Source organism: Leopardus geoffroyi, chromosome A3 (assembly GCF_018350155.1).
Source record: "Leopardus geoffroyi isolate Oge1 chromosome A3, O.geoffroyi_Oge1_pat1.0, whole genome shotgun sequence".
Taxonomy (NCBI): domain Eukaryota; kingdom Metazoa; phylum Chordata; class Mammalia; order Carnivora; family Felidae; genus Leopardus; species Leopardus geoffroyi.
In genome coordinates this window covers 51,267,242-51,291,821 of record NC_059336.1, presented here as the reverse complement: position 1 = coordinate 51,291,821, position 24,580 = coordinate 51,267,242, and the positions used below count along the sequence as shown (strand labels likewise).

At 48.6% G+C, this 24,580-nt stretch overlaps 1 protein-coding gene across 1 annotated transcript in view; it reads left to right on the top strand.

Moving 5' to 3' along the window:
- The window catches only part of SH3RF3 (SH3 domain containing ring finger 3), a 372,140-nt gene that overhangs the window by 232,769 nt on the left and 114,791 nt on the right, over positions 1-24,580 (top strand). The window lies entirely within an intron of this gene.

Below are 24,580 nucleotides of genomic sequence, written 5' to 3'. Positions count from 1 at the left end.
TCTGTTTCACTAGACAGTTGGGGTTGTGGGGGTGGACTCCTGGCCTAGGACCCCTTTCCCAAGAGAAGAAGATGGGGACTGCATTGGACTGCTGTGCCAGTGCTATGAGAATTGTCTCAGTCCCTCAGGTTGTGTGTCCCAGGCCTGGCTGCAGACTATCTTACCGTGTGGGCAGGGAAGGAGGGTCTCCCCAGCCCCAGAGGAGAAGACAGCATTCCCCTGTCACTGCAAACATAGCTGAAGAATGCTGGCTCTGGTGGGCCGTTTGTGGTCCTCATAGGACTCGCGTGACTGGACAGCTTGTCCAACTGGGAGTCCTTAAAGCAGAGATGATTTGGGGCCTGTTAATTTCCTGTCTCCTTTCTGTAACTAAGGAGCACTTTGTTTCCAGTGCATAAGTTATGGGCAGTGGCTGAGCCGGGAGCATCTTAGAATGTTTGCCCTGGAAACCCCTGTTTGCTGTGGGCTATTTGTGTATGTGCAGGAGTATTTGCCCATCATGTGCGAGTGTGCTGTTTGTCAGTACAAGTCACGTGTGTACGCCCATGAGCCAACACACCCTTCATCTATTAATCACTGCAGTTATCCATACAGTTCTTTCAGCTAATGCATACTGTGTGCTCGCTGCATACAAAACACTTCTAAGTACTTTCTCATTTAATTTTCTCAACACCCTAGGCATATGAAAGCCAGGAATGTCCCCACTTTACAGATGAGCCAATAGAGACAGAAAGTTCTCCCAGCTGCTAAGTGGAACATTAGCACAGGGCGGTTGCTCTAGACTTAGCCCTTCACTGCCCTGCCCCTGAATGCCCCCCACTAGCAAACTGTAGTTCACTCAGCCTGTTGTGGGGCTCCATGTGCTGGTAGGTGGCACATCTAGCTTTGCCACACCTACTGAGCTGTGTGTGGGTGCCACTAGGTGTTTGTTAAACACATCTGCTGATTCCTTTTTCATATAGGATAAAGTTCAAATGCTATTGTAAGGCATTCATGATTCATAGCCTGCAAAGGCTAGATGTTTTGCTAGCCTCATCTCTGGTCATTTCCTCTCCTTTCCCTAAATGCTCTGGACTAGTGGTTCTCTCACATTAATTTTGAATAGACTGCCCAGGAGATTCTGAGGCCATCTTATGCAATAACAGTAAGCCCACACACGTACACACACACACACACACACACACACACACACAGTGCCCACACTCAAATATACATGGACTCATACACACTCTGACACACACTCTCACACACATATCCACACCTCTCCCTAGTACACTGTAAGAGTCAAAATTCCCCAAACACCTTGTAAGCTTCCATTTGTGCATTTGCTTCAGTTTCCAGGGGGATGTTCTTCTTTATCCTGCAGCTTAAGATCAAAGAACCTGATGCATGAGTAACACTTATAGTGCAGTCTAGCAGTGAAAAACTTGGCCTCTCAGACATCTGTAGCAGTGGAACTATTTTTCCCCAGGCAGACTTCTAAGGATGCTCAAACACATATGCAGAAATGCTTACAGAAACTTTGTTATGATGGCCCCAAACTGGAAACAATGCAGATGTCCCTCAGCAGTGGGATGGATAAATGAAGGTTGGTATGTCCATACGATGGAATACTATCCAGCAGAGAAAATGAACAAAAGACTACTGCATTTAAAAGCATGGCTGAATCTCACAGACAGATCTTTTGAAAGAAGCCAGACACAAAAGAGTACATATGATTTTCGCTTTTAGGAAGTTCAAAAGCAGGTAGAACTGTTCCAGGGTGACAGAAAGCAGAGCAGCTGGGCCTCTGTGGGGAGACTTATGGGAAGCAGGGAGAAGGAGGCCTCTGGGATGTGGAGGTGTTTGAAATCTTCGAGGTTAACAGTTATGTGCAGCTGTATAGTGATGCACAGTTAACATTTGTGCATTTTTCTTTAAAGCACAGTTTAAGAAACTAAGGTAAACCTCATAAGGAGCCCCAAGGCAGGTCACACTGACACCCCCTGCAAAGGCCAGGTTAGCCCCAGCAGCTTCCACCCTCTGGAAGGGCTCAGGCATTGTCAGGGAGGTTGAGAGCTTGGGCTCAGGACTGGGAAACCAATCAGTGGGGCTCTCTGAGTGTTCTCCTTAGTTCCAAAGACTTACTCAAAGGGCAGACTTCCTGAGGCCCAGCCACAAGAGACACGCTTTCAAATACTTCTCCCTTGAGGACATAGGTAGGCTCCTGCATCCTTCTGTCTCAGAAGCCCTCCATGCCCCACACCTCCAGTGACAGTCCTGCCTCTACTCTGAACATGGCTGTCTTACTCCTTTGTGTTTTTCCTCAGATAGGATGCCCTGAGGGCCCTTGAGGCTCCAGTGCTAGGCTCTTCCCAGGAGCAGTAGCAGAGCATGCCTGGAGTAGCCATGGGCAGGGGACTTGCTCCTCCGGGTCGTGCTCCTTCCTAGACAGCACTGTGGCCTGTGCAGAGCCTATCCCCTCACCGTGATCCTAAGGAGCCCCAGCCACAACACCCCTGAACTGCTCTGGAACAGACTCCTGGCCTCTCACTCAGCAACCAGTGAAGACAAGATGCCCCAAATGGATATTTCCTGAGATGGTGTTTCACTGTTTCTATATCAATTCCCTTTTAAAGTACTTGAGTGGCTCTGGCTCCATCATATCTTTGGAGGTAGATTCCAGGGCTTGCAGAGTTCAGGCTGTCTTCTCTCCAGGAGGCTGAGCAGGCCTTTGAGACCTGAGTGATTGGAACTCCAGTCTTCTGCAGGGTTTGAACCTGAGCTTCCTATTGGGGCAGTTCCTGCCCTCATGCTTGACCCAGATGGATCTGTAACAAGTGAACGAGCACTTTTGCTCTGTAGATTATACAGTCTTCTCTTAACCAGGACTGTTTCTTCACCCTGGGCTTGCCAAGTAGGCACAGTGGGACGGATGGTATAAAACCCGGGTGCAGCTGGCCTGGCCTTGAGCTACTGGCAGCCTGTCTTCTGAGAAGGTGGTCCTGTCTCTGGAAATATCTATACCTCTGGTGTACTGCAGAAATAACCCTGTCATCCACACTCCCCATAGTGCCCAGGGGCCTGGCTGCCACTGTATCCCCATTGGTGACCTGGGCCCGCTAGTCTCAGGCACTGACTGCCTGCACCTGGCTCCTTCACCCTCAACTCCTCACCACTCCTGTGCGACTTCCCTTCCCCACCTTTGACCTCCTTGATGCCTTTCCAGCTCCTCTTCCTACTTTCCCCGCCACTGGTCCTGCATCTTGAACCTGCCTCCATGTTCTTTTCTCCCCCTTTGTTCCATGAACAATCACTGTCCAGCAGCCATCTTCACACCGGGACAACAGCACATGTCAGACACCTGCCTCTTTGTTAGGATGACTGCTGGGCAGGGCACTCTCACTGGTGTCTATCCAGGACAGAGAGAGGAGCTGACATTGCTCTTGCCCTTGGGGAATAAACCCCAAAACATGACAGTGACATGGCCTTTCTTATGTGCCTCAAGTCCTTGAGGAGGCAGAATAATTGTCATCATTTTCATTTTTCAGAATGGTTCAATCTCAGAGAGTTCCTCAGGCCCAGGGGAACCCTCCTCCTCTAGGTGGGGGCTCAGCATTGCCTGCTGTGGGTAAATGTACTGTAGGAACACACGTGGCACTCTGCCCTTCTCACATCCTGGCATGGCTGGGTCTGACTTTGCTGTTCCACCCTGTAGCATGAGTACCCCAACTGGGGATCCTGCATTCTCCTTTTCCATAGGCTCCAAGATGGCATGCTTGGCATTTGCCCTTAGTATGGACCTCAGGTCATCCCTGTAGAGCAGGGCCTATTTCTCATGGGCCATGGCAACCCTAGTGGCAGGACGTGACTGGGACTCAGGGCAGCTCAGAGCATCATGGGCTTCAGAGGTAGACCCCACTGGGCTCAACACCATGCATTAGACATGTGAATTTTGGCATTTTCTTAACATTTCTGAGCCTGTTTCCTTGCTCATCTGAGGGCAACAACATGGACCTCATGGGGCTAGTTGCAAGGCTTCAAGAACAATAACAGAGTGCACAGACCAGACCTGGCATTAGGTAGGTTGGCAAGGGCCATCTGTGTTGTTGCTCTGCTATTGTTTGTTGAATGAATAATTGCACATTGGTCCATTCATGTGTTTACTGAAGATCTCTGTGTCATTCCTGAGCATTGACCATATTTGGCCTCATATTTCTGAGAGTTTTCTCACAAGTGCTTATTTTCACTCCTCAGCAGGGGTGGGAGCTTTTTGAAGGTAGGTGTGCCCCTATTTCTGTGCAGGTACAACAGCCCCACCCTGGTCAACAAGACAAGTGGTGCAGATATTCCCATGCTGCATGATAGGAGAGGTTGCTTGCTAGACAGCTATTCTTTTATTTTATTTTATTTTATTTTATTTTTAAAAAATTTTTTAATGTTTTTATTTATTTTTGAGACCGAGAGAGACAGAGCTTGAGCAGGGGAGGAGCAGAGAGAGAGGGAGACACAGAATCCAAAGCAGGCTCCAGGCTCTGAGCTGTTGGAGCGGGGCTCCAACTCATAGACTGTGAGATCGTGACCTGAGCTGAAGTCAGAAGCTCAACTGACTGAGCCACCCAGGTGCCCCTAGAAGGCTATTCTTGAAGTGCGTTCCTGGGAATCAGCTTCAGTCTTTCAGTCTGGAGAGACACCGAGACAGGACACAGGACTGTGTTCTGCCTCAATGGGGGGTTTGCGTGGAGACATAGAAGGAACATTAGGTAATCTGCCTGTGATGCTTGTCTGTGAGGAAAGCCTGTCCTTGGGGCTGGCGCTAAGACCCAACATCTATAATAAGCTGCAGACACAGTTGAAAAGAATGAACATGCAGTGAGCACAAGTGTCAGGTTCTGCCTTCGCACTCTGAAAATCAGTTGTTGAGGCAGAATGAGGGGGAGACCTGCATCACCAGAGGTTAACTGACAAAGACTTCCAGAATTACCAGATAATGTGATGGCGCTTTACTTCTGCTGAGTACGATGTCTAAACTTACTAGCCGCTCTTCATGGTTGGTGTTGTGTGGTTGGGTTCCCAGGTGACATGGTCTCGGGGGGGGGGGGGTCCACCCTCATGCTCGCTCATATGCCCCACCCTACATGTGCACACAGAAACAGATGCTTCACCTCCTCTGGAAGCAAGTGGGGAAGGTTCTGGGGCAAGGTGGGGGGAATCCCTTCCAACTTCCCTTAACTATCCACGGTGAGGAGGGTGAAGGGTGGCCATTCTGTGCTGAAGATGGGCCTGAGTCTGTGGCGTGAGGACAGGCAGAGAAGGAAGAGGGTGTGCAATGCCTGTCCCAACAGCCAGCACACACTGCCCAGGGTGCTGTTCTGGACAGAGGAGGGAGCCTCTTTGCTGCCTTTGGATTTGGCATGGGAGAAGAGTTGAGTAGCAGGTTCCCCAAGGGAAGCTCTCACCTCATGGCATTGACCAGTGGGTGATTAGATGTGTAACTAATTATTCCTAGGTGCTATCATCGATTCCATTGACTGCTTATATTTGCATAGCTTTTCAGTGGTATTACAGCCATCCTCCCTATTCAGCTGATAAGAAATGTGAAGCCTGATTAAATGGTACCATGCACTGGGGCACTGGGGCTCAGCTGCCTGACCCCTGCCTGGACTCTTCCCTGGTGTGGGCAGGCGTACACTGAAGGGGAGGGGAGTTTTTAGATTCCCAAAGGAGGCATGGCTTGGGGCCGTGAAATGCCTGAGGGCTCTTCTGAAAAAAAAATTTTTCAGGGAAAACTCTTATGAACGTCAAATAACCTGAAAGCTCTTGCTTAGCTGAGCGGGCATGTGTGTACATCTGCACACAAATAGAATCTGCCTGAGACGGCAGAGGGTGAAGCATGCAGTGAGCCGTGTGTCAGGCTGCCTCTGCCAGACTTAGAAATGGGGAGTGCAAGTAGGGGCACAGAATAACTGGCAGAGCTGCTGGGTCCACAAGGGTCTGCTAATTCAGAGAGAGCAGTTGCACCAGTGGGTCTGTCTCATAAGATAACCCCAAGACCCAGAAAGAAAGAGCTGGGTGGTTTTCTCCTACCTTCTGTGACCATGACTGTGGGAATACAAGGTACCACGATGTCCTGGCTGGTGCCCTAGGTTTACCATAGACGTGAGTCACTCAGCCCCTCTCTCCTCTCCTTGCTAAGTGTGGAGATCCAAGAGTTTCTAGGTTCCCTCTCTGTGGCTTGTCAACTCCATGCTTTGGATATAGAAGCAAAATAGAATTTCAGTGGCAGTAAAGCACAGTTTACCCTGAAGCTGGCCCATGGGTTATGGGCATGAGATACCTCTGAGGGGATATGAGGGGACATTCTCACAGGGCCCAGTTGAAAGGAATGGAGGCCTGGTAGGAATTTTCACACGTGTGCAGCAGTCTCTCTTCTGAGAGCCCGTTCTCAGGTATGGCCACCGTGTGCCCTCCATGGGCTGTGGCAGGCATGGCTGTGGGTGAGCCAGGCCTGTGGCTTCTTTTCCCCTGGAGACCATGTGGGTGGTGTCACCAGGGGAGGTTCCAGGAAGCTCCTCAAGAACAGCCTGGGCCTGTGGCTCCCAGGTAGGCTTTCCAGGCCGCCATTGACCTGAGATTTGCCTCAGGTCTGCAACCGGCTGATGGGGCACTAAGACCTCCAGCCCCTCAGGTTTCGTGTCCCTCTGGCATCACCTGTCTCAGACCCTCTGAGACAGACCCCACTCCTGTCTCAGACCCTCTGCTACCCACCACACTGGATGGTACCACTCAGTTTCCCAAACCAAGCCCGGGTTCTCTCTGGTCCCCTTTTCTCCCTCACTTCCCAATCCACTCTGCAGTCAGTTCTCAGCAGTTCTATCTCTGAAAATCCTTCTCAAGTATAACAAATATATAGCATAATTTAAAGTATAACACACCATTAATGCGTGTCAGACAACTGCTCTCGCCACTCAACATATCAGCAAAAAAAATATTCCTGTCTTTATGAAACTCTCTTATGGAACTTACTTTCTGGTGTGTGGGGCAGATAATATGCAAGTCCATTATATAAACGCCTCAGAAAATGATAACTGAAATGGAGAAAAAAATAAAATGGGAGAGAGGAGTGTTGGGTGAGCATTCTAGACAGAGGGGACAGCCAGTGCAAAGTTCCTGAGGCAGGAATGTGCCAGACTTGCTTGAGGAACAGCAGGAAAGGCTGAGTGGCTGGAACCCAGTGGGCAAGGGGGTAAGTAGTAGGAGATAAGGTAAGGTGAAGAGGGTCAGATCACATAGGCCCTTGAAGGCCTATTTAATAAAATTGGCTTTTGTTTTACGTGAAATAGGAAACCAGTGAAGAACTTTTGAGCTTGATGATCTGACATAAGTTTTATGTGAATCACTTTGGCACCACTGTTGAGCATAGATTGAGTATAGGGGGATGGGAGCATGTGTGGCAAGAATGGAAATAGATTGTGAAGCTATTGCCAGCACAGGCCACGGTGGTAGTCACAGAGGTGGCAAAAAGCATCAGCTGCTGTAGCTAGTAGAACCAGCAGGAAGTGCCGATGTGAGGCTGCAAAGTGTAAAACATCCAGTTTTGGCCTGAGCAGCTGGAGGAATGAAATCACCATGGACGTGAAGGGTGAAGTGGGCTGGGGTACATGGAGACCAAGAGGCCAGTTCACAGAAGGTTGGGCCTGGGGTATCTGTTAAACATCTGAGTGGCTTATCAGATAGGCAACAGGTATGCAGGGGTCAAGTTCAAGACAGAGGTCTGTGTTGGAGATGCTAATTCGGGGTCTTTGGCATGTAGATGGGCCACTGTGGGAATGAGTATAGGCTGGGAAGGGTCCAAGAGCAGAGTCCTCCCCTAGTTCGGGGCACGTCTGGTCCTGTGCCTGACACCAGCCTCCCCATCACTAGTCTGTCCTCCACACCATATCTGAACAGCGTTTCTCTCAAATCCACCCTGCCCTACCCTATGCCCCAGCCCCGACCCTCCTCCTTTCTTCCCAGCCTGGGCTCAGTGGTCTCCAGGGTAGTGATCTCCAAACCTGCCGTGAGATGCCAAGACCGGACTTTGCAACTTCCACCTAGCATGGTGGCACCAGGCTGTCTGTAGGCACCTGAGATTCCAGCCACCCAAACTTTGACGGTGCCTTTCCTAGCTCAGGGCCTCTGTGCAAGGACCCATAGAGCTCTTCTTCATCCTTTGAAACCCAACTCAAATGGCACTCACTCCATGGAGCCATTCCCTGAGCCCTAAGACCCTGTTTATGTCAAGGCACAGGGCTTCCAGCGTTTCTTAAACTTCTTCAGTCCCCTGCAATCCTTAAAGGACTGGGATCCTTTAAGTCAGGGACCTCTTTTTGTTCCTTTTTAATATCCCTAGCTCTTAGCAAAGTGCACACAGTGGGTGCTTAATAAATGTATGACTGTGGGAGTGACAGCTTACCAGGAGATCAGCATGAGAATTAGCCAGGAGCCATTTTCTGGATCCAGAAACATGCAGTGATTATCCAGAGCCAGAGGCTGTTTGGGGAATTTGGAGGCACAACGAGAGGTAGGGCATGGGGGAAAATAGGATTGGACTGGTTTTTAACTTTCAGGACAAACCACGTGATGTTTAGAGGGGGCTTGTCATGGGGGCTGGCTGTCTGGAAGCACCAGGAAGAATGTGGTTGCCTTGTTCCTGGATTTTGGAAGTTGCCCAGATCTCCCTTTATTGGTGCTATCCCAGGCTGACCAGCACTTCCCTTCATAGCTATGTGCCTTTTCTGGGTCTGACTTCCTTCAACGGACTGCAGGGTGTGCGGAGCACACACACTTGTCCCCTCACAGCTGCGTGCCATTGCCTGTCCCACTTGCCCTGGACTCCATGGCTGCGTGGTCCCAACTCCCACCAGGCTGAGGACACAGTTGAGGAAGGATGGTCACCTCTTTGTCTCACTTCCAGTCTTCACTCTCATAGCTCCTGAGGCTGAGCCCCACGCTGTCTTGGCCAGCTCCCACGCCACCCCTCTGTGAGAGGCCTCTGCCCCTGCTGGGGTAAGGGCTTCCTCCTTATTCCCACTAGGTTCTTCGCTCACCCAGGTATAGGAACCGTTGACATGCACTCAGCTGGAGAGCACCTGGTAGGCAGGATTCCATCCGTCTCCTTCCCCTTCGCATCCCCAGATCTCTTGACACTCAGATAAGGTGCAGTTGCAGGTTTCAGTGGGAGGGTGAGCCACCCACTCCTGAAAACTGGGTCTCATGTGTTCTGTGCTGTAGCAACTAAGCAGATGCACAGGTGATGACTGTTTGTCCTATGGACAGGTGGTGACATCTGGTAGAGGGAGCACTGAGCACACCCAGGCCCAAAGGCTGGCCACAGATGCCAGGGAAGAACTATTTCGTCTTCCTGCAGGCTGACGGAACTTTTGGGTTGGAAGGGAAGTCTTTCCTTCCCTCTCATATGTCATATGTCAACCTTTATTTAACATATACATTTTAATGCATTTCCTTGTTTTGTGCTGTTACATGTAAACCTGTAGGTAAGGAGATGGCCCTCAGGTCCCTTGGAGGCATGGGTAAGCAAGCCCATTGAAGCGGGCTTTCCTGTGTTCTTGATGGTAATTTATTTGACTCACGTGGAAGGACAGTGGCTGCCTTTGGCCACAACCTGAAAGGGTGCAGGTTGACTCTGACACTCGCAGGTGCCTTTCCTGTGCCTTTACCTGGGAACATCCTTTACCCCCCACACTCCATAGGTGAAAGGAGCAGATAGATCCTTGGGGGTTTGAGTCTAGAGGAGGGGGTGTCTGGAAGCAAGGTGTGGTTCAGGAAGGGAAGAAGCTGAGAGAAGGGATTTGAGCATATTAGTTGAGGTGTCAGTACCTGCTGTGACAGGTGAACCCTGAGATCCTAGGGCTTAACTGCAGTAGAGGGTCACATCTGGCTGTTCTAGTCAGCCAGGCTCTCATAGGCACCAGGGAGACCCAGCCAATGGGGCTCTACCATCTTTAACACGTGGGAGTGAGGCTAAAGTGGGAATTTCATGAGCTGGGCCTGGCAGTGGACATCAGACCACCACCCACAGGCTGTGGCCAGGACTCAGTCACACAGCTGCCTGACCACAGGCCACTGGGGACCCAGGAGGTGGGGGAAAAAGTAGATCCTCCAAACAGGAGAGCCTGCCCATTTATGGCGATTTTTAGTTTTGTCCTGTGCATCTTTCATTAACACTAAGAAGGCAATGACAGGAAATGACACGCCATGTTCAGAGGAAAGTCCCTAAGGAAAATCTCTCCTCTGTGGAAGCATCTCTTGCCCACCAACCTGTGAAGGCATTCAGTTGTGCGGTCGAACAAAGATAAACCTGGAGGGACGAGTGGGCAGAGACATGAGGTCTCTGGTGAAAAACCAGGAAAGGGGCACATCTTAAGCAGTTATCAGAGTCAAGGGAATGCTGCTCAGCGGTATATTGGATGGGGCACCCTAAGGGGAGGGTAGGAGAGGGGAACAATAAAACCCAAGGGATAACAGGGGGTAATTGCTAATTGGCACCTAGAGAAGAGACAGAGACAGAGACAGGAGAGGATAAGGGCCCACCTTGACGGACAGGAGAGAAACACACCCTTCAGAGGGAGGAGGAGGTGAATGGGAAAGGTTCTGAGGCACAGTGAGGCCTGGGCGGATGTTCAGAGTTTATGCCGAGTTGTTCTGGTCTCGGCTACTTGGCACATTATTTGTTGCGAATGACAAATTTCAGGACTTGAGAACGGAGGCCATGTGGGTGGGACTTTGCCAGGGAAGATGGTGGGGGTGTGTGGAAGAGATGCAAGAGCTGAGGGAGGTTGTGAAAGGTGGGCAAAGGACTCCTGGTTTGGGGACCCAGCCATATGGGGGTGCTAGTGGGACATGAGTGCTGGGCTTTGGGGCACTGCTGGAGGCTGAAGGTGCTGGCCACTGGCTGTGGAGCTGGATGGTGACCTGGGAGGACAGTTTGGAAAGAAGAGATGGCTCAGGAGAGAGAAGGTTCCTGAGCTATGGGTAATGATGGGAGGAAGCCCAGGTCCAAACAGGTCTGAGGGGCTGAAAGATGAAATTCGAAAGTTGAGCACATGCTGAAGTCCATTTAATTTACCTCTGACACCCCAGATGCATCAAAGACAGCTCTGTCATTCAACACCCCACACTTAGCTGTATGTACCCCAGAGTGGCTTCTGCAGGAAGCCCATTTCTCAAGCCTGGAGCCGAAGCAGGGGCACATGGTGGATCTGTCCTCTGGCTCCTGCTGTTCTAGGACAGCACAGCCCTGTCCTGTTTCCTGCCCTTCTGCTCCCAGGTGAATCCTTCATAACCTCCCACAACTGTGCCTGGTCCTCACCAACCTGAGGGAAGGAGCCCCATGTCCTTGGGGCACTGGAGGCCTGGAGCGTCTGCAGGCACATCCCAGGGGAGCTGTATTCTGGACCGTGCGAGAGATGGGGGAATGGGGCCAGGCTCTGGAAAGTGAGGTGGGGGGCAACCTCATCCCAGGACCAGCGGGAGCCCAGAGAATTCTGACTTTGAGGAACCAGACCCCAGCCCTCTGTTGGTGTCAGGACCCATAAGCCCCAGTCCTGGTGTTGAAAGAATCCTATGTGATGTTAGGGAAAACTGTCGATGTGATGCTGTTTCTAGATCCTGGAAAACCGGTGGAGGCAGAAATGAAAACCTTGAGTTAGCCAAATAAATGAAGTACCAAAAACTGCAGTGGTAGTTACTAATGACAACTGTTTCCCATTTGGGAGTCCTTGTCTTCAGCACAATAATTACAGTGTACGTTGTTAGACAGTTTGCTTCTAAGCTTCAGTTGATTACAATGTTGAACTCAGCTCGTCTTGCTCATGTAACACACTTGTCTCCTTGTCACTTCAGATTTTACAAAAAGAGAATATTATTTTGAACCTCCATCTCTAAATATGGTATTAAAACATTTGGTAATAACTCATTGGCACAACTGACAGCTTTCATTGGGAACAAAATAATTCTGAGTTGTTTTTTTTTTTAATTTTTTTTAACGTTTATTTATTTTTGAGACAGGGAGAGACAGCATGAACGGGGGAGGGTCAGAGCAAGAAGGAGACACAGAATCTGAAACAGGCTCCAGGCTCTGAGCTGTCAGCACAGAGCCCGACGCGGGGCTCGAACTCATGGACCGTGAGATCATGACCTGAGCCGAAGTCGGATGCTTAACCGACTGAGCCACCCAGGCACCCCATCTGAGGTTTTTAATTGTACATGCTCTGTACTGTTCTGAAGTTGTGGGCAGCCCTTCTACCCATTGGATTTGCCACCTACTGATGCAAAGAAGAGATTGCTCATGACTTCATCAACTTTGTCTTGGTTTTCCAGCCTCCTTGACTGGGGCAGGCAGTGTGTTTTCAGGGGTGAAGATGAGGAGTGTATATGGCTTCTAAGGGAATGCCCACACCCAGGTTCTTGGGGAAAGCAGCATAGACAGGGGCTCAAAGACCTCTTTCTCCCCTTCAGCACCCTCCACAGACCCTGCACTATATGTGGGATCCTGGGTGGGCAGATTCGCAGCTGTGTTTCTGGTTGGGGGTCTCATCCTTAGTCATCAGTCCTGGTCTCTATGTCCCCCTTCTCCTTCTATGGACTCCCTCTTCTTCTCAGAGGGAAAGCCAACATGTCAGGAAGTAACATGGACAGTGAGAGGGAAAAGGGGGCTTCTCATTTCCTGCACCCGGTTGACCTGCCCCTCCCTCCCATCTGGGAATGTGGGGCATGGAGTTGGAAGGCCTGGTGCTCCAGGTAAGGGCTTTGGAAGCACAGGCTTACATGGGCTTTATCCCTCTGTTTGAAGCTTTTGCATTGAACATCCCCCCTGCTTCACGATGTGGATGGCACCACATCAGAAAGTCCTGTCAGGAGGATCCAATGAGGTAATAGGTGGGAGCCCCATGTGGGCGGTTCCACATCACACAAATGAAACTAATGGTTCTACAGCCACTGGCATCTGTGTCTAAGCACTTTTCAGGGAGACAGAGGCCTCTGGAGAAGGTGGAAGGTTCTTGACAGTTGCTGAGGACTCAGCTGGCCATTCCCCACATTCTCAGCAGCCCAGTGAGTGGGGGCAGTGGCTCCCAGCCTAAGGGGTCTCCTGGATAAAGGATATCATCTACTTGCTTTTATTTATTTTCCTTTATCATTCTTTACAGCCTACAAATCAGCTCTGCTAACTTGTATGCAGTGTTGGCAGAAACGTCCTGGTGCTAACATAGAGATGGATTTTGTCTCCCTGACTTGGCTTCTCTTTCCCCACGGGTTACTGTCAGGGCTGTTAGAAGCTCACTGTGGGCAGACAGGTGGGGTCTGGAAATAGTGATGCTGATGCCAGGTACTCACAGGGGACCCAGGAACCTCCCCGCCCCAAGCACCAGGTTAGTAGCCTTATAAGGCTTTAGTAACATTTCACCCTGGTGCACTTTTAAAACCAATGACGTGCAGCTGTGTCTTCATGTTTCCCTGCAAAGCCGATGAGGTGACTTCATGTGGCTGCAGCTCTTTCCCCACGGCTCTCCTGCCCTCAGAGCCTCCCTCAGAGCCAGGTCTGCTGCTGTGGGGGCTGGTGGGCGGGCCTGACCCCAGAACTTTCCACAGAGGTGGCACATCTTGTGTATGCAGCACATTTTACCAAACCTCACCCTTTCTTTCCTGCAGAGAGATTTTGTTTGAAGCATGCTGCTGGAATTCCTGCTGTCTGTGGAAGGAGATGAAAAGCAGGCTCAGTGAAGGGAACTGGCAAGTGAGAAGCACAGACAGATAGAAGCAGCTTACCCCCCCTGACTGCGGGGCAGTTGGGTGGCCGGTTGGAGTGTCTTGGGGAGTTTATCTCAGACACTGTGTTTCCATCTCTAGTAGTTTAATTGGAGTTTTTCTTATGTCCTCTGTATCTCTACCCACCCATGCTTAGAAGTATAATCATAGTAAATATTCCGACATGCTCATCTATAAATCCCATCTTTTGTGTTGTTTCTGGTTCTATTTCTACTGACTGATTTTTCTCCTCTCTAAATATTTATAAATTAGATTTATAGATTGCATTTTCCTGCTTCTTTGCATGCCTGATATTTTTAATTGGGTACCAACTTTGTGAATTTTGCCTTTTCCGGTGCTAGATGTTTTTTTGTTCCTACAGATATTCTTAAGCTTTGTTCTGGGATGTCACTAGGTCACTTACAAACAGTTTGATGCTTTTGAGCCTTGCTTTTAAGCTTTGTTCCGAAGGACTAGGGCACCTCTAATGTAGAGCTAATTATCCCCACTTCCAAAGCTATAATCTTCTCCACTCCATGCCCCATGATTTAAGAGGTTTCCATTCTCAAAAGTGGGAATGCAAACTGTTCCCAGCTTTGTGTGAGCCTCAGGTATTGTTCTGTCTTCCCCTTTTGGTGGTTCTTTCCCCAGCTCTGGGTAATTTCTTCCTATGAATGTTCTCATCAATACTCAGCTGTAGACTTTGTGGGTGGAGCTGTGCAGATCTCTCCTTTCTAGGACTTGAGCCCACAGATACCAGTTACTGTGGCCTCCCCAGAACCCAAACTCCATCTTCTCAATTCCAGGGGAACCTGAGGCTTCAGGTGGCAGGCTTCACCTCTCTCATCAGTTACTGCCCTGAGCTGCTGATGCCCACCCCCCGCCCCCACCCATGTCTGAAAGCCATGTTTCATAGATCTGTTCTCAGCATGTCAGATCTATATTATCCCATCTTGGCTAAATGAGTGTTAACCTGTGATGGTTCAGGAATTTTGAAATAAGGGTGACAAGTCATTATGCTATACACCATAAACTAGTACAGTGTTATATGTCAACTGTATCTCAGTAAAATTTGGGGAAAAGTAAATAGGGATGAGAAAGTTAGAACCACAGGGGTATTTTTGGCAGAACAGGAAAGCTGCAGGTCAGCTGTGGTCTCCTGTGCTGCCTGTCCCCAACTCCAGTGCCAAGAATAAGTAATCAAGGACTTTTTAGAGAGATGAGGAACTGGTGGAAAGCCTTTGAGGCAATTATGTACTATGGATATTGGTGACGACCAAGTTCCAAACACTGTCATGTGCTCTCCCTCCATTTCCTCCCTTCTAATGTACCCCTGCTTGCCCTGAGAGAAGCTCAGGATACCTGAGCTCACTGCATCAGAAGCAATGTAGAAAAAAAGACCTCAGGAAGGGCACAGGAAAGAAACTTCTCAGAGATTTCTGACATTGAATGGAGGGGGGTGCCATTTTGTTTAAAGTTTGTTTTATTTTTTCTTTTTGCCTGGCCCATTTCTTACAAGCTTCCACAGCAGTGGGCAGCTGGCAGCAGTGGGGATCCCCCCATGTCTTGACTTGACTACAAGTTTTGCCTGCATTTCTGTGTCCAGATGTGGACAGTGCCTTCATGAAAACTTAATGCACTTAACAGGCAACTCTAGTCACCAAAGAGAGCACTGGCTGAGCAAGCTGAGGGAGGGGGGAGCAGATGGGACTGGGCAGGAGCCAGGCAGGACAGCTCCTGGCATCCTGTGTTTTCTTTGCATCTGAGCAAAGTTGTCTGGGAGGCAAAGTCCTGGACCCATCAGGAGAACAGGCAATGTGCCTTGCCTTCACCAGTTTCCCTTACTTTACTGCTGGAGGAATCACATAAAGAAATGAGACAATTCCATAGGAAAGTAAGACTTCAGTTTCGTGCATTTGGCCCAGCCACTATCTGGGTCTCCATGTTTTCCTGCCAGCATCTGCATCCCAAGGCATGATGCATGCACATATATGTGTGATCATATATGGATTTTTGGTTGGGATTTTTGGGGATTTTGTTGGGATTTTGTTGGGATTTTTCCCCCAACAAAAATGGAAAAGTGCATAGATACCAACTCACCCTGCTTTAATTACTTGGGAAGTTAATATCTTTGTAATACACTATTGTACATTCCATAATTTCTGGGTTTGTTGTTGTTGTTTTATCCCTAACTACAAATGTAAGAAGCCAAACCCTATAATGCATAATTTTTTTCCCATCTTGGTCTTGGCATTTGATGGCACAAAATAGGCCAATTCTGGAAAGATCTTGGCTGGGATGCTTTCAGAACGTAGGATTTATGAGGTCCCTGGGAAACCACCTGTCCTCGCTCACTGGTCTCACCAGGAGGGTCTATGGGGATAAGGAGGAGCCTCACTGTCTTGCCCAAGACTGAGAGGTGCAGCTGCTGGCAGGCCAAGAATAAAGCAAGAAAAGGCTTACATGATTTTCCATCTTCAAGAGACAAGTAGGGACTGAAAATGTCTCCATCTAGGATCAGCTGAAAATGCAGGTGACATTGGCAAAGAACTGGCATTCATGCCTGCTGTGTCCAAGCCTCTCACCTGTGTCCTAGCCTCAAGTTTGTCCAGTGGGAAACAAAACGTGCCCACCATGTACTTGTATGACCATTTCTGCCTCTGGATCCACCTGCTCTTCTTCTTTCCCCTCACATGTCACTCCCGTGGGCAGTCATGATCCAGCATACCGAGTAGGTGAAGGATGGGTTCTCTTTTCACCAAACTGGAGCACCCTCCACTGAGCCCTTTGTGACCTCAGACTGCTTCTGTCTTCATCTTCCTGTTACTCAGGGAGACAGATGCCTCGAACTGCTCCCCACAGGCTGTCCTGAACTGTCCACTCCCTCCTGCCCTTCCTCCACCATGCTACAATACTCTGCCTTTCCTTGGCTTTTCACATTCCTTTCCTGTCTCCTCATTTCTACCTTTCCATTTGGGGTAGCCTGGGCCAGTGGCTCAGAAACTTCAGTGAACATTAGAATCATCTGAACACTCCGGGTCACAGTCCCAGAGAGCTTTATGCAGCAGGTCTGGGTGGGCCCAAGTCTAAGATAGAACTTAGGGAGGAAACTTGTTTTGTTAGATTCCACTTAGTCCTAAGGGTGGGCCTTGGCCATCAATGGGGGAGCCACCCACCCAGGCAGAGTCCTGCTTATGAAGCCCCCTCTTCCCCTTGGGCAGGCCATGGTGGTGGTAGCTATATTTCAGATGTGATGGTGAAAGCATATTTAGCTGTGGAGAGATTTAACTCTGGGTGTTAATAAGGTGACAGTGGAATATTTCTTGGCTGAGGTTCAGGGCCTGTGTTTAGTGCAGAAGGAACAGCATGTCTGGTTGTACAGCTGGAAGCAAACACATCCATCTGGAGTCACTGGGGTCATCGGGGGACTCCGGCGTCTTCCTCCCAGAGCTGACCAAGCTTTAGTGGAGAGATCTGCCCGGCTGGTCCAAGCTGCTGCCTCACCATTAGTTCAGAAATTTGACAATGAATTATTACCAAAATTGACCCTGTATGCCAGTTGGAAAATACCTCACATGTCATTATACAGCTCTTTCCTCTTACCTTTTATTATCGCTTCCTGTTTGGAAAAGAAGGGATATAAAGTTTTTGGTAGCCTAGACATTTTTAAGATTCAGGTAGAATGCTCAAACGGTGCATGTGCATATTGAGAGACTTTCTATAGCTACCGCAATTCAACCGATTATTACAAAATGAGAAAATGCGGCTAATTCTGGCTTCATCTTATTTCTGCTTGACTTACTCAGAGAAACTCAAAGCTATTCTCTGTTACTTTTATTTCTTTCAAATATTCAAAGTGAGAGCAATTAAGAATTACAGTTTGAAGCTACTGAGGACTCTCCTTCTGTTGCAAGCAGGGACAAAGACTTGGTTTGTTGACCACACTTTCCCAGATGTCTCTGTTTTCAGTGATTTTCCCGCCTGCCTCCCTGCCCATAGACCCTCAGCACACTGCAGAGCTATGTTGGCCTTTTTGGGAAACCATCTTAATGAGATCCTAGAGGTGTCCAAGTTTCCATAAACACTTGTACTCCGGGCTCGCCCCTCGTAGATGAAGGCAGCCTATCCTGTGTGCCACTGCCCTGCTGGGAGAAGTACACTGGCCGGTGTCTCCAAGGAGAGCGAATGCAGCCACATTCAGTTTGGGCGACTTCACCTGTAAAATAGAGATACACCTGCCAATGCCAGAGTGGTTGTCAAGAGCTGGAGATTTGTTTGTTCCTTCTGCATTAGGTTTCTGTGAGCACGTCTTAGCCCTTGGCTGAAATGGCATGTTTCGACTACTATGGCGCTGTGTGGATTATACCTTTCAGACCACCATTTGTTTCCTCATTCACCCATCCCTTCATTCATTCATGTATTCATGGAGCACCTGCCATGTGCCAGGCCCTGGAGATGCAGCTGATAGCACAGCAGAAGAGAAACGTCTTGAAACCCACATTGTAGCGGGAGAAGACAAATAGAGAAAAACAAATTCTAGAGGGTAGTATATTCTCTATGGAGAAAAATAAAGCTGACAAAGGAGGGGAGCGAAGTGAGGTAGAGGGGTCTGTAATTTTAATTAGCATGTTTGGAAGGCCCCAGTGAGGAAGCGATCTCTGAGTGAGCAGTTCAGGTTCCAGGTGGTGGCCTAAGCTGGCTCATGACTGAGGGGTAGCGGTGGCCAGAGTGACAGACCAGTCCAAGTAGGGTGAGGTGGAGCAGGCAGTGGGAGGCAGACTTTACAGGGTCTCGGAGGCCACTTTGAGGATGTTGCTGTTTGCTGTGAGTAGGTGAGTCTGAGTTTGGGTTCATCTCTCCCCTAGACCCTCCTGCTGCTCATTACACACAACCTTTATCCCCAAGTCCACTGACTCTCCCTGACCATGTCCTTGTCATTCACAAGCCCATCCCTGCTTTGATCTAGGAAGCTTTGTTAGTGTAACATGAATGTAGAGAGAACCTTCTCAACTAAAAGGTTTTAAGTTGCAATGGTTAGACCCCATGGGCTCTTGGGCCCCTTAGTACATGGAATGCTACCTCTCACCCTCTCCCAGACAGTCTGCACTCTAAGGTGATGTCTCTAAGAGTCATCTCACACAGTGACCAGAACCATCCCCAAGGTAAGTTGGGTGGCCTCACTCCTGATAGGCCTCCTGTGGACCCTGTAACTCTTAGAATCAATCCAGACTCCTCACCACAGGCTGCAGACCCACCAAGCCTCACCCCTGCCCTGCTCACTGCCCTGCTGCCCCTTCCTGCCTTGGCATCAAGCAGAGTCACAGCACCAATCCACTGGGCTCAGCCCCACTCTCACCTACCAAACTTCCCCCTCTTTGGCCTCTAGTTTCCTCATCTGTATTCTGGGTATAATACACTCACCATAATACACTGTATTCTGGGCATAATACACTGAGCATAATGCCCTCACTGGGCATAATACACTTGCCTACCTCACTGGGCTCTGGTGAGGATTAAGTCAGTAATATAAGTAAAGTGCATACAGCACTGACTGGCACAGAGTGAGACCTAGGAGTTAGAAAATAACATTACCTTTCACATTATTGTTAGACCCCCCTGTGTAGAGAGCAGGAAGAGGAAGCAGACAAGGTCTTATTGCAAAATTGTGTTACTGTTAGTGTATTGTGTTTCAGTCCTATCATATGAATAAGGAAAAACAACTTCAATGCCTTAAAAAATTATTTGGAATAGTCTTCTCTTTCATTCGGAGTAAAGGAAGATAGTCATTTGGAGAATGGGTATCCATGGACTGGATTATCTGTTGTCTGGAACACTCAAGCTTTCAGAAAAGGGTTAACAGAATCTAAGGTCAATACTTTAATGTGGGAGCAGCAGGGTAGCACAGGCCCTTGGGGGACTGCACCAATCAGTCACCTGCAGAGCAGGTGGCTCCAATCCCAGAGCTGCACTGGAGGCACCCCAGCCTTCCCAGCGTACTCCCTGTGCAGGAGCCCTGTCCTGAGCAGGCTGGGAGCTGGGTGCATGCTCACCAATCAAGAAGCCAGGCCCAGCATCAGGTACGGAAGAATAATCCCCAGGGGGTCAATTAACGCTTCTATAAACCTTTTTGTGTTCAGAAGGGGGATGAATGCTTAGTTGAAACTCTGCCCTTGTTTGCATTTCTCACTGCTGAATTGGCAACACAGTTCATATGTTAACGTGTTCTTAAATATATAAATTTTGGGGAGAATTTGTTGTGTTATCATTGGGTTTTTCTGTCATAGTAAGTGTTCGCCTCCTGTTCTTGGATCCAGCTGAGAAAAAGATGAGTGTCTGAGAGATGGAAGTTGAAAGGTTAACTTCATTATAGCTAAATCTCAATGTAAGAATGTAGATCAGATCTGGAGGTAAGGGAACCTGCTAGTTCCTCAGCCTCCAAGCTAGACCTTGGGACCTCCACCCACCAGCGTGGAGACTGAAAAGCCAACACCCCTGCCTAGAATTGCTGCTCCCACCCCCAGAGCCTACAGCTTCAGAACAGAGTACCTCCACCTAGTCCCTGGAGATGGACCAGTGACACTGGATATCTCCATCTGCTAGAGATGCACACTGAGCAGTCACAGATGAAATTACATGGTTTCTGCAATTTGCTTTAAAATACTCCAGAAAATCAGGAGAGGGGGCAGGCCTCACAAGAAACAGGAACAGCAGAATGGTGGTGGTTGCTAGAACTGGATGATGGGGTTTCATCCTTCAACTTTTATGTCTGTTAAAAAGTTAAATGCTGTGTCAGACCTGCCTTCCCAGAAGTCAGATGGGGAGGAGACAGGAGCAGAGGCCAGGCAAGTGTGCCATCCCAGTGCAGCGTTGGCACATTTTTTTCTCAACTCTAATTTGTAAGGCAGAAGCAGTCAGAAACAACAGGTAAGCTGGTGTGACTGTGTCCCCAAACTACATACAGCAGCAAGCAGTAGCTGGACTTGGCCTATGGGGCTGGTTTGCTGGCCTCTGCTCCATCCTCTGTTTAACCTCTCTAGGTTTCCATTTTCCTTTCATTTTGATTCCTTTCCACCTTTTGAGCCTCTGATGCCCTCTTGGCAGCCTCCCACGGGAACACTGCCAGAAGAAGCTCCCTAAAGGCTGTGTAGTGTGACAGCCAGGTCTGTGTTCCCATACCAAGACACCACGCAGATAGGGCTGGAAGCCAAGCCATCAAGGAGGAGGGAACCTTTGCTAGCCCTTCCCTGAAATGTCCTGCTCCTAAGAAATATTGCATCTCACTCAACTAAAAAGCACCTAAGTCTTTTATGGCACCTTGCCCATTTTTTACAAAATGGAAAAAATATAATAGTGCCACAACTCATGAAATCTCACCATAGGTTGATCAATAATCCAGCCTAATCTTCTCTTTTGTTTTGTTTTTAATCACTTTGTGATTATAAAAATAATACCAGGCTATTGTTCAAAACAGGGAAATTCAGAAAGAGAGAAGCAAGGAAATTAAGATCCCCTATAATCCTACCAGTAAATATAAATATGCGTGTAGGAAAAAAATGAAATGTTGTTAGCATATTATTTTATTTCCTTTATTCTTTTCTATGTATAAATTTACATATATTGTGAACAAGTCTGGGATTATGCTATATCAGTATTTCCATCTTACTTTTTTCATTAAATTGTGAGAATTTTTCCACTGATGTTGTGGCAATAGCTTCAAAGCCCGTTGGCCCTATAGTCTGCTGTCAGCCCAGTAGTCAGGGGATCCTGTTGCATGCATATCAGATGTCTCTCTGCTGCTTTAGACCTCCCCCATCTCACTCAGAGGAGAGCCAGGACTGCCCCACTGATCCTTGTCATCTCTGACCTCATTTCTACCCATAATTCTGCTCCAGTCATCCTGGCTTCCGTCTTCCTCCTCAGACACTCCAGCCCCACTCCCACCCCAGGGCCTTTGCACCTGCGGTTCCCATGCCCATCACATTTCCCCTCAGTGTCAACATTGCTATCCTCCTTCAGGTGTTATATCGGAGGTTTTCTTCACCCTCCCCACCCACCATGCCTTCTCTCCTATTTCTTTCTCCATATACTCCTCACCATCCGACATACTAAATATACTTATGTGTTTACTTGTTTATTGGCTGGGTCTCCATGAAGGCAGGGGTTTTATCTGTTTTTTTTCACTGATGCCAAGCAAAACCCCCCTCATGCAGCAGGCATCTAATACATGTGTGCTCAGTAATCAGATCCCCTTCTTATGTAGCACCAAACCCAGGTGGCTTGGGTGTCTCTCCTCCCCCAGTCAGTCCATCTAGGCATGTCCCCCACTGCCTACTGACCCAGGAGTCTCCAACAGCCCTGCCCAGATCTTCCTCAAAACTTCTGTACCAGCTCCACAGAGCTATCCGTCCCCTGTTCAGGAGTCTACAGAGGCTTCAGGTCACAATTCTCACTCCCATTTGGCCTGAAATCCCTATGACATGAGCACTGACTTGAGGCCCTGTGCACACAGCACATAAACACACACGTGTGTTTGTATTCCTGCCTGTGCCTCTCCCCTACCTTCAAATACCCATGTCGCTTTTGGCTGCTGCCTGTAACCATTGAAATTAAGTTCCTTCCTCACTTATACCAGTCTTTCTCTAATTGATCTTTCATTCAGTTTGCATTTATTAATTCCAAATATTCTTATACCCCTTTTGTGACTGTGAAATATATCCCTAAGGAAAGTTCTTTCCATGAAAAAGCTTCCCCAGCCACATGTTGCTGTGTACAGCTCACACATGACAGCCAGTGGGTGACTGATGTGAACCAAGTGGGCTGTAACTGGGAGCTCAGGCTCCGGGTTCACAAGAATGTTTGGCGTGCTAGCTCCAGCACTCCCTCTTCTCTTAGCCACTGGATGGGCGTGTGCCAAGTGGGGTGTGAATTTCACCTCCCCAGAGGGGTTGATAAGGGCATAGGTCAAAGTGCAGAACACAGTATTTAGATCATACTCAATAAGTAGATGTTATTGCATACAAATGCTCATGTTAGCTGTATACTTTCATTGATTAGGTGTTTGTTGAGCACCTATTGCGTGCCTGGCACAAAGCTCATTAACCATCTGTTAAGTGAGATGAATGTTTACAAGAGGAAGAAGTAGTCTCTAAATTTCAAAACTCTGTATCAGCTCTCAGATCTTGATGGTCTTGTTACAGAGATTGCCCTGAGATCGAGAGAGAGAGAGAGAGAGAGAGAGAGAATGAGAGAGAGACAAGGACAGAGACAGAAAGAGAGGGAGGGTGGGGGAGGAGATACATGCTATCTGGAGGCTTTGTAAATGGTTGAAGCCTGTTTAAAATTGGTGAGGAGGGGCACCTAGGTGGCTCAGTCGGTTGAGCGGCTGACTTCGGCTCAGATCATGATCTCATGGTATGTGGGTTTGAGCCCCGCTTCGGGCTCTGTGCTTACAGCTCAGAGCCTAGATCTTGCTTTGGATTCTGTGTCTCCCTCTCTCTCTGCCCCTCCCCTGCTCGTGCTCTCTCTCTCTCTCTCTCTCTCTCTCTCTCAAAAATAAATAAACATTAAAAAAAAATTTAAAGTGGTGAGGAAGTAGCAGTCAGAATGTAAAGGCTGCAGCAGAATAATTCAGTGATGGCCTGGCCCGTCTTCCATTTCTCAGTCCCTTGCCACACTGGGAGCTTACTGCAGTATCCTGGATCTCTTGGCCACATAGATTCTGTTCTTTGCCCTTGGGAGTTGATTTCCAGTCCCAGAGATGTTCCATGTAGGGCAGGGCCCCACTTTGGATGCATAGGCACCCAAGCTCTGTCAGATAGGGCCATCAGTGCCTCCCTTGTGGCCATAAACCCATGCACAGCTGGTGTGTGTGTTCAAGGATGTGTGTTGCCAGAGGGGACTAGAAAGGGTTGGATGGATTCAGAGGCAAGCGGTGTTTCTAAACCTGTGTCCTCTGCAGGAAGCCTGTGGTGCCTGGGGTGCCCCCAGAAAGGCTCTCTGGATGTCCATAGAGAGCACAATGTGGCAGTCCTGGGTGCCACACCACACCTTCAACCTGTGCAGATGGGGGAAGGAGGACTTTTATTTCTTGATGGGGAGATAGTTCTCTGTTCCCCTTGATGCCAGTGGCTTTCAATGTTTTTAGATTGTGACTCACAATGAGAAATGCATTTTACATCCTGACCTGAAGTATACAGTGGTGTGTATGTTGAAACTAAACCAATGTGTCCTGGCACTACTTTTACCCTTAGTGCATGTGATGCATTCTGGTATTTTCTCTTTTAATCTGATTCATCTTTTAAAAAACACTGATCAGGGCCCACTGAATTGATAGTTTAAAAACCACTACTCTTAGCGAGAGATCTTCAAAGTAGGGCACATGAAGCTCTGTAAGGAAAGGAAATATTAGAATTTTTTTAAATTTATTATTTAAATTTTTTGAGTTATAAGTTTCAGTTTCTATTATGTGTATGTTTTATGGTGTATATAATATAGTGGTAGACTAGAAAATAGATGTAATTTACTGGAGCTGTGTGCCCAGAAATTCTTTACTGCCGGGGATAAAGGTTACAGGGCCCTTGACTGGGTCACTCTGCTGGCCTGGCCCTGGGACCCATTAGTGAAGCTGCCACCTGCCTTCTGAATTCTGGACCAGCCCCATCTCTTTATAGTTCCCTCCTCCTCCTTTCTTAGCTGCCTCAGATCTGTGACTTCTGTGAGATTATTTACTCCGGTGCTGGTCTAAAATGGTCAGAAACACATGTGCAAGCACACCCCAGGCAGGGCGCTCTCCTGC